The sequence below is a fragment of the Callionymus lyra genome, unplaced genomic scaffold (genome assembly GCF_982586985.1).
Source record: "Callionymus lyra unplaced genomic scaffold, fCalLyr1.hap1.1 HAP1_SCAFFOLD_95, whole genome shotgun sequence".
Lineage (NCBI taxonomy): Eukaryota > Metazoa > Chordata > Actinopteri > Syngnathiformes > Callionymidae > Callionymus > Callionymus lyra.
Genome location: NW_028258588.1, coordinates 97,501 through 107,500, shown reverse-complemented (window position 1 = coordinate 107,500; position 10,000 = coordinate 97,501). Strand labels below are relative to the sequence as shown.

General features: G+C 59.1%; 1 non-coding gene across 1 annotated transcript; it reads left to right on the top strand.

Annotated features, from left to right (window-relative positions):
* The first annotated feature begins 2,245 nt into the window (after positions 1-2,245).
* Positions 2,246-2,364, top strand: LOC148058320 (5S ribosomal RNA). Its single transcript, XR_015709963.1, has one exon. It is a non-coding gene; the product is annotated as a 5S ribosomal RNA (ribosomal RNA).
* The last annotated feature ends 7,636 nt before the right edge of the window (positions 2,365-10,000 follow it).

The following is a 10,000-nucleotide window of genomic DNA, read 5'->3' as shown; positions in this document are numbered from 1 at the left end:
TTTGGGGCATTTTTAAACACTTTGCTCTTTTTTTCCCCTCTCCCAACCAGGGGGCCTGGGGAGCCTCCTCCTGCGGGGATGGGGAACCAGGGGCCTGGGGAACATTTTCAACACTTTGGGGCATTTTTAAACACTTTGCTCTTTTTTTTCCCTCTCCCAACCAGGGGGCCTGGGGAGCCTCCTCCTGCGGGGATGGGGAACCAGGGGCCTGGGGAACATTTTCAACACTTTGGGGCATTTTTAAACACTTTGCTCTTTATCCCCCTCTCCCAACCAGGGGGCCTGGGGAGCCTCCTCCTGCGGGGATGGGGAACCAGGGGCCTGGGGAACATTTTCAACACTTTGGGGCATTTTTAAACACTTTGCTCTTTTTTTCCCCTCTCCCAACCAGGGGGCCTGGGGAGCCTCCTCCTGCGGGGATGGGGAACCAGGGGCCTGGGGAACATTTTCAACACTTTGGGGCATTTTTAAACACTTTGCTCTTTATCCCCCTCTCCCAACCAGGGGGCCTGGGGAGCCTCCTCCTGCGGGGATGGGGAACCAGGGGCCTGGGGAGCCTCCTCCTGCGGGGATGGGGAACCAGGGGCCTGGGGGGCCTCCTCCTGCGGGGATGGAGAACCAGGGGGCCTGGGGAGCCTCCTCCTGCGGGCATAGAGAACCAGGGGGCCTGGGGAGCCTCCTCCTGCGGGCATGGGGAACCAGGGGGCCTGGGGAGCCTCCTCCTGCGGTGATGGGGAACCATTGGGCCTGGGGAGCCTCCTCCTGCACCAGGGGGCCTGGGGAGCCTCCTCCTGCGGGGATGGGGAACCAGGGGGCCTGGGGAGCCTCCTCCTGCGGGGATGGAGAACCAGGGGGCCTGGGGAGCCTCCTCCTGCGGTCATGGAGAACCAGGGGGCCTGGGGAGCCTCCTCCTGCGGGCATGGAGAACCAGGGGCCTGGGGAGCCTCCTCATGCGGGGATGGAGAACCAGGGGGCCTGGGGAGCCTCCTCCTGCGGGCATGGAGAACCAGGGGGCCTGGGGAGCCTCCTCCTGCGGGGATGGGGAACCAGGGGCCTGGGGGGCCTCCTCCTGCGGGGATGGAGAACCAGGGGGCCTGGGGAGCCTCCTCCTGCGGGGATGGAGAACCAGGGGGCCTGGGGAGCCTCCTCCTGCGGGGATGGAGAACCAGGGGGCCTGGGGAGCCTCCTCCTGCGGGGATGGAGAACCAGGGGGCCTGGGGAGCCTCCTCCTGCGGGGATGGAGAACCAGGGGGCCTGGGGAGCCTCCTCCTGCGGGCATGGAGAACCAGGGGGCCTGGGGAGCCTCCTCCTGCGGGGATGGAGAACCAGGGCGCCTGGGGAGCCTCCTCCTGCGGGGATGGGGAACCAGGGGGCCTGGGGAGCCTCCTCCTGCACCAGGGGGCCTGGGGAGCCTCCTCCTGCGGGGATGGGGAACCAGGGGGCCTGGGGAGCCTCCTCCTGCGGTGATGGGGAACCATGGGGCCTGGGGAGCCTCCTCCTGCGGGGATGGGGAACCAGGGGGCCTGGGGAGCCTCCTCCTGCGGGCATGGAGAACCAGGGGGCCTGGGGAGCCTCCTCCTGCGGGGATGGGGAACCAGGGGGCCTGGGGAGCCTCCTCCTGCACCAGGGGGCCTGGGGAGCCTCCTCCTGCGGGGATGGGGAACCAGGGGGCCTGGGGAGCCTCCTCCTGCGGTGATGGGGAACCATGGGGCCTGGGGAGCCTCCTCCTGCGGGGATGGGGAACCAGGGGGCCTGGGGAGCCTCCTCCTGCGGTGATGGGGAACCATGGGGCCTGGGGAGCCTCCTCCTGCGGGGATGGAGAAGCAGGGGGCCTGGGGAGCCTCCTCCTGCGGGCATAGAGAACCAGGGGGCCTGGGGAGCCTCCTCCTGCGGGCATGGGGAACCAGGGGGCCTGGGGAGCCTCCTCCTGCGGTGATGGGGAACCATTGGGCCTGGGGAGCCTCCTCCTGCACCAGGGGGCCTGGGGAGCCTCCTCCTGCGGGGATGGGGAACCAGGGGGCCTGGGGAGCCTCCTCCTGCGGGGATGGGGAACCAGGGGCCTGGGGAGCCTCCTCCTGCACCAGGGGGCCTGGGGAGCCTCCTCCTGCACCAGGGGGCCTGGGGAGCCTCCTCCTGCGGGGATGGGGAACCAGGGGGCCTGGGGAGCCTCCTCCTGCGGGGATGGGGAACCAGGGGCCTGGGGAACATTTTCAACACTTTGGGGCATTTCACAAGCGCTTCCCTCGCTTACGGCCACACCACCCTGAATGAGCCCGATCTCGTCTGATCTCGGAAGCCAAGCAGGGTCGGGCCCAGTTAGTACTTGGATGGGAGACCGCCTGGGAATACTGGGTGCTGTAAGCATTTTTTTTTGCCATTATTTGTGGGTAGAAAAGTGAGAAAAGTGACCTAAAATAGAACCGGGACTAGGCGGCAGTTCCCCCCACCAGGCGGCGGCATTTGGGGCATTATTTGTGGGTAAGAAAGTGAGAAAAGTGACCTAAAATAGAACCGGGACTAGGCGGCAGTTCCCCCCACCAGGCGGCGGCATTTGGGGCATTATTTGTGGGTCAGAAAGTGAGAAAAGTGACCTAAAATAGAACCGGGACTAGGCGGCAGTTCCCCCCACCAGGCGGCGGCATTTGAGGCATTATTTGTGGGTCAGAAAGTGAGAAAAGTGACCTAAAATAGAACCGGGACTAGGCGGCAGTTCCCCCCACCAGGCGGCGGCATTTGGGGCATTATTTGTGGGTCAGAAAGTGAGAAAAGTGACCTAAAATAGAACCGGGACTAGGCGGCAGTTCCCCCCACCAGGCGGCGGCATTTGGGGCATTATTTGTGGGTCAGAAAGTGAGAAAAGTGACCTAAAATAGAACCGGGACTAGGCGGCAGTTCCCCCCACCAGGCGGCGGCATTTGAGGCATTATTTGTGGGTCAGAAAGTGAGAAAAGTGACCTAAAATAGAACCGGGACTAGGCGGCAGTTCCCCCCACCAGGCGGCGGCATTTGGGGCATTATTTGTGGGTCAGAAAGTGAGAAAAGTGACCTAAAATAGAACCGGGACTAGGCGGCAGTTCCCCCCACCAGGCGGCGGCATTTGGGGCATTATTTGTGGGTCAGAAAGTGAGAAAAGGGACCTAAAATAGAACCGGGACTAGGCGGCAGTTCCCCCCACCAGGCGGCGGCATTTGGGGCATTATTTGTGGGTCAGAAAGTGAGAAAAGTGACCTAAAATAGAACCGGGACTAGGCGGCAGTTCCCCCCACCAGGCGGCGGCATTTGGGGCATTATTTGTGGGTCAGAAAGTGAGAAAAGTGACCTAAAATAGAACCGGGACTAGGCGGCAGTTCCCCCCACCAGGCGGCGGCATTTGGGGCATTATTTGTGGGTCAGAAAGTGAGAAAAGTGACCTAAAATAGAACCGGGACTAGGCGGCAGTTCCCCCCACCAGGCGGCGGCATTTGGGGCATTATTTGTGGGTCAGAAAGTGAGAAAAGTGACCTAAAATAGAACCGGGACTAGGCGGCAGTTCCCCCCACCAGGCGGCGGCATTTGGGGCATTATTTGTGGGTCAGAAAGTGAGAAAAGTGACCTAAAATAGAACCGGTGCAGGCGGCATGTTCCCCCACCAGATGGCGGCATTTGGGGACCCGTAGTGTGGGCAGAAAACTCACCAAAGTGACTTAAAATAGAACCGGTGCAGGCGGCATGTTCCCCCACCAGATGGCGGCATTTGGGGACCCGTAGTGTGGGTAGAAAACTCACCAAAGTGACTTAAAATAGAACCGGTGCAGGCGGCATGTTCCCCCACCAGATGGCGGCATTTGGGGACCCGTAGTGTGGGTAGAAAACTCACCAAAGTGACTTAAAATAGAACCGGTGCAGGCGGCATGTTCCCCCACCAGATGGCGGCATTTGGGGACCCGTAGTGTGGGCAGAAAACTCACCAAAGTGACTTAAAATAGAACCGGTGCAGGCGGCATGTTCCCCCACCAGATGGCGGCATTTGGGGAGCCGTAGTGTGGGCAGAAAACTCACCAAAGTGACTTAAAATAGAACCGGTGCAGGCGGCATGTTCCCCCACCAGATGGCGGCATTTGGGGACCCGTAGTGTGGGCAGAAAACTCACCAAAGTGACTTAAAATAGAACCGGTGCAGGCGGCATGTTCCCCCACCAGATGGCGGCATTTGGGGAGCCGTAGTGTGGGCAGAAAACTCACCAAAGTGACTTAAAATAGAACCGGTGCAGGCGGCATGTTCCCCCACCAGATGGCGGCATTTGGGGACCCGTAGTGTGGGCAGAAAACTCACCAAAGTGACTTAAAATAGAACCGGTGCAGGCGGCATGTTCCCCCACCAGATGGCGGCATTTGGGGACATGCAGTGTGGGTAGAAAACTCACCAAAGTGTCCTAAAATAGAACCGGGACCAGGGGGCCTCTTCCCCCACCAGGTGGCGGGCTTGGGGGGCTTGGTTTCCGGGTAGAAAACTCACCAAAGTGTCCTAAAATAGAACCGGGACCAGGGGGCATGCTCCCCCACCAGGCGGCGGGCTTGGGGGGCTTGGTTTGCGGGTAGAAAACTCACCAAAGTGACCTAAAATAGAACCGGGCTAGGCGGCATGTTCCCCCACCAGGCGGCGGGCTTGGGGGGCTTGGTTTGCGGGTAGAAAACTCACCAAAGTGTCCTAAAATAGAACCGGGACCAGGGGGCATGTTCCCCCACCAGGCGGCGGGCTTGGGGGGCTTGGTTTGCGGGTAGAAAACTCACCAAAGTGTCCTAAAATAGAACCGGGACCAGGGGGCATGTTCCCCCACCAGGCGGCGGGCTTGGGGGGCTTGGTTTGCGGGTAGAAAACTCACCAAAGTGTCCTAAAATAGAACCGGGACCAGGGGGCCTCTTCCCCCACCAGGCGGCGGGCTTGGGGGGCTTGGTTTGCGGGTAGAAAACTCACCAAAGTGACCTAAAATAGAACCGGGACCAGGGGGCCTCTTCCCCCACCAGGCGGCGGGCTTGGGGGGCTTGGTTTGCGGGTAGAAAACTCACCAAAGTGACCTAAAATAGAACCGGGCTAGGCGGCATGTTCCCCCACCAGGCGGCGGGCTTGGGGGGCTTGGTTTGCGGGTAGAAAACTCACCAAAGTGTCCTAAAATAGAACCGGGACCAGGGGGCATGTTCCCCCACCAGGCGGCGGGCTTGGGGGGCTTGGTTTGCGGGTAGAAAACTCACCAAAGTGTCCTAAAATAGAACCGGGACCAGGGGGCATCTTCCCCCACCAGGCGGCGGGCTTGGGGGGCTTGGTTTGCGGGTAGAAAACTCACCAAAGTGTCCTAAAATAGAACCGGGACCAGGGGGCCTCTTCCCCCACCAGGCGGCGGGCTTGGGGGGCTTGGTTTGCGGGTAGAAAACTCACCAAAGTATCGGCAAAATAGAACCAGGGAAGGGGGGGATGTCGGTCACAAGGTGCCCGAGTCAGAGAACCAGGAAAACGGACATAAATCCAGAAAACCTCGGTGTCTGACTGCTCCTCAAAAAGTGGTCTTTTTGATGTCACGAGCGCAACCACCTAGAGGTTAATGGGGAGGGATGGTGTGAGCGCAAACGGATTTTTCCTAAGTGTGACTGCTCCTCAAAAAGTGGTCTTTTTGATGTCACGAGCGCAACCACCTAGAGGTTAATGGGGAGGGATGGTGTGAGCGCAAACGGATTTTTCCTAAGTGTGACTGCTCCTCAAAAAGTGGTCTTTTTGATGTCACGAGCGCAACCACCTAGAGGTTAATAGGGAGCGAGTACAACAGGGGAGGGAGTGAATGGGCTCGGACTGTGGCCGAGCCTGGTGCCTCAAAATCGGACAAGGTTGGACTGGAAGCCCGCTGAGAACTCTGGTTCTTTTGCCAGACGAAACGAATTTTTTCCGAGTGTGACTGCTCTGCAAAAAGTGGTCTTTTTGATGTCACGAGCGCAACCACCTAGAGGTTAATGGGGAGGGAGTGGAAAAAACGACAAAGTGTTGAGCTCCGGACCGGGATGGCGGGCGACTCGAGCGGTCATGCCCGACTTTGAGACACTTTGTCGCGGTCATGCGAGCGACCTCCACTGCTCCCCGGAGGTGCCCCGGACCGGGTTGGCGGGTGACTCGAGCGGTCGTGCCCGACTTTGAGACACTTTGTCGCGGTCATGCGGGCGTCCTCCGCCGGTCCCCGGAGGTGCCCCGGACCGGGTTGGCGGGTGACTCGAGCGGTCATGCCCGACTTTGAGACACTTTGTCGCGGTCATGCGGGCGTCCTCCGCCGGTCCCTGGAGGTGCCCCGGACCGGGTTGGCGGGTGACTCGAACGGTCATGCCCGACTTTGAGACACTTTGTCGCGGTCATGCGGGCGTCCTCCGCCGGTCCCTGGAGGTGCCCCGGACCGGGTTGGCGGGTGACTCGAGCGGTCGTGCCCGACTTTGAGACACTTTGTCGCGGTCATGCGGGCATCCTCCGCCGGTCCCTGGAGGTGCCCCGGACCGGGTTGGCGGGTGACTCGAGCGGTCGTGCCCGACTTTGAGACACTTTGTCGCGGTCATGCGAGCGACCTCCGCCGGTCCCCGGAGGTGCCCCGGACCGGGTTGGCGGGTGACTCGAACGGTCGTGCCCGACTTTGAGACACTTTGTCGCGGTCATGCGGGCGTCCTCCGCCGGTCCCTGGAGGTGCCCCGGACCGGGTTGGCGGGTGACTCGAGCGGTCGTGCCCGACTTTGAGACACTTTGTCGCGGGCATGCGGGCGTCCTCCGCCGGTCCCTGGAGGTGCCCCGGACCGGGTTGGCGGGTGACTCGAGCGGTCATGCCCGACTTTGAGACACTTTGTCGCGGTCATGCGGGCGTCCTCCGCCGGTCCCTGGAGGTGCCCCGGACCGGGTTGGCGGGTGACTCGAGCGGTCGTGCCCGACTTTGAGACACTTTGTCGCGGTCATGCGGGCGTCCTCCGCCGGTCCCTGGAGGTGCCCCGGACCGGGTTGGCGGGTGACTCGAGCGGTCGTGCCCGACTTTGAGACACTTTGTCGCGGTCATGCGGGCGTCCTCCGCCGGTCCCTGGAGGTGCCCCGGACCGGGTTGGCGGGTGACTCGAGCGGTCGTGCCCGACTTTGAGACACTTTGTCGCGGTCATGCGGGCGTCCTCCGCCGGTCCCTGGAGGTGCCCCGGACCGGGTTGGCGGGTGACTCAAGCGGTCATGCCCGACTTTGAGACACTTTGCCGCGGTCATGCGGGCGACCTCCGCCGGTCCCTGGAGGTGCCCCGGACCGGGTTGGCGGGTGACTCGAGCGGTCGTGCCCGACTTTGAGACACTTTGCCGCGGTCATGCGGGCGACCTCCGCCGGTCCCTGGATGGCGGGCTCCAGTGAGGTCGGCGGGGGAAGGCTCGGGCTGAGGCCGACTTCGGTGCCTCAAAGTCGGACAAGGTTGGATTGGAAGTCCGCTGTGTTGAGGACCAGTGGCATTCGGCGGTGGAACGCTCAGAACTTGGCCGACATCGGTGCCTCAACGTCGGACAAGGTTGGAGTGGATGACCGCTGATAACTCTGGTTCTTTTGCCAGACGAAAGAAATTTTTCCCGAGTGTGACTGCTCTGAAAAAAGTGGTCTTTTTGATGTCACGAGCGCAACCACCTAGAGGTTAATAGGGAGGCACCATAACAGGAGAGGGAGTGAAAAGGCTCGGAGGGTGGCCGAGCCTGGTGCCTCAAAATCGGACAAGGTTGGAGTGGATGACCGCTGAAAACTCTGGTTCTTTTGCCAGACGAAAGAAATTTTTCCCGAGTGTGACTGCTCTGAAAAAAGTGGTCTTTTTGATGTCACGAGCGCAACCACCTAGAGGTTAATAGGGAGGCACCATAACAGGAGAGGGAGTGAAAAGGCTCGGAGGGTGGCCGAGCCTGGTGCCTCAAAATCGGACAAGGTTGGAGTGGATGACCGCTGAAAACTCTGGTTCTTTTGCCAGACGAAAGAAATTTTTTCCGAGTGTGACTGCTCTGCAAAAAGTGGTCTTTTTGATGTCACGAGCGCAACCACCTAGAGGTTAATAGGGAGGCACCATAACAGGAGAGGGAGTGAAAAGGCTCGGACGGTGGCCGAGCCTGGTGCCTCAAAATCGGACAAGGTTGGAGTGGATGACCGCTGAAAACTCTGGTTCTTTTGCCAGACGAAAGAAATTTTTTCCGAGTGTGACTGCTCTGCAAAAAGTGGTCTTTTTGATGTCACGAGCGCAACCACCTAGAGGTTAATAGGGAGGCACCATAACAGGAGAGGGAGTGAAAAGGCTCGGAGGGTGGCCGAGCCTGGTGCCTCAAAATCGGACAAGGTTGGAGTGGATGACCGCTGAAAACTCTGGTTCTTTTGCCTGACGAAAGAAATTTTTTTCCGAGTGTGACTGCTCTGCAAAAAGTGGTCTTTTTGATGTCACGAGCGCAACCACCTAGAGGTTAATAGGGAGGCACCATAACAGGAGAGGGAGTGAAAAGGCTCGGAGGGTGGCCGAGCCTGGTGCCTCAAAGTCGGACAAGGTTGGAGTGGATGACCGCTGAAAACTCTGGTTCTTTTGCCAGACGAAAGAAATTTTTTCCGAGTGTGACTGCTCTGCAAAAAGTGGTCTTTTTGATGTCACGAGCGCAACCACCTAGAGGTTAATAGGGAGGCACCATAACAGGAGAGGGAGTGAAAAGGCTCGGAGGGTGGCCGAGCCTGGTGCCTCAAAATCGGACAAGGTTGGAGTGGATGACCGCTGAACACTCTGGTTCTTTTGCCAGACGAAAGAAATTTTTTCCGAGTGTGACTGCTCTGCAAAAAGTGGTCTTTTTGATGTCACGAGCGCAACCACCTAGAGGTTAATAGGGAGGCACCATAACAGGAGAGGGAGTGAAAAGGCTCGGAGGGTGGCCGAGCCTGGTGCCTCAAAATCGGACAAGGTTGGAGTGGATGGCCGCTGAAAACTCTGGTTCTTTTGCCTGACGAAAGAAATTTTTTCCGAGTGTGACTGCTCTGCAAAAAGTGGTCTTTTTGATGTCACGAGCGCAACCACCTAGAGGTTAATAGGGAGGCACCATAACAGGAGAGGGAAGGAAAAGGCTCGGAGGGTGGCCGAGCCTGGTGCCTCAAAATCGGACAAGGTTGGAGTGGATGACCGCTGAAAACTCTGGTTCTTTTGCCTGACGAAAGAAATTTTTTCCGAGTGTGACTGCTCTGCAAAAAGTGGTCTTTTTGATGTCACGAGCGCAACCACCTAGAGGTTAATAGGGAGGCACCATAACAGGAGAGGGAGTGAAAAGGCTCGGAGGGTGGCCGAGCCTGGTGCCTCAAAGTCGGACAAGGTTGGAGTGGATGGCCGCGGAGAACTCTGGTTCTTTTGCCTGACGAAAGAAATTTTTTCCGAGTGTGACTGCTCCTCAAAAAGTGGTCTTTTTGATGTCACGAGCGCAACCACCTAGAGGTTAATAGGGAGGCACCATAACAGGAGAGGGAGTGAAAAGGCTCGGAGGGTGGCCGAGCCTGGTGCCTCAAAGTCGGACAAGGTTGGAGTGGATGGCCGCGGAGAACTCTGGTTCTTTTGCCTGACGAAATAAATTTTTTCCGAGTGTGACTGCTCTGCAAAAAGTGGTCTTTTTGATGTCACGAGCGCAACCACCTAGAGGTTAATAGGGAGGCACCATAACAGGAGAGGGAAGGAAAAGGCTCGGAGGGTGGCCGAGCCTGGTGCCTCAAAGTCGGACAAGGTTGGAGTGGATGGCCGCGGAGAACTCTGGTTCTTTTGCCTGACGAAAGAAATTTTTTCCGAGTGTGACTGCTCCTCAAAAAGTGGTCTTTTTGATGTCACGAGCGCAACCACCTAGAGGTTAATAGGGAGGCACCATAACAGGAGAGGGAAGGAAAAGGCTCGGAGGGTGGCCGAGCCTGGTGCCTCAAAGTCGGACAAGGTTGGAGTGGATGGACGCGGAGTACTCTGGTTCTTTTGCCTGACGAAAGAAA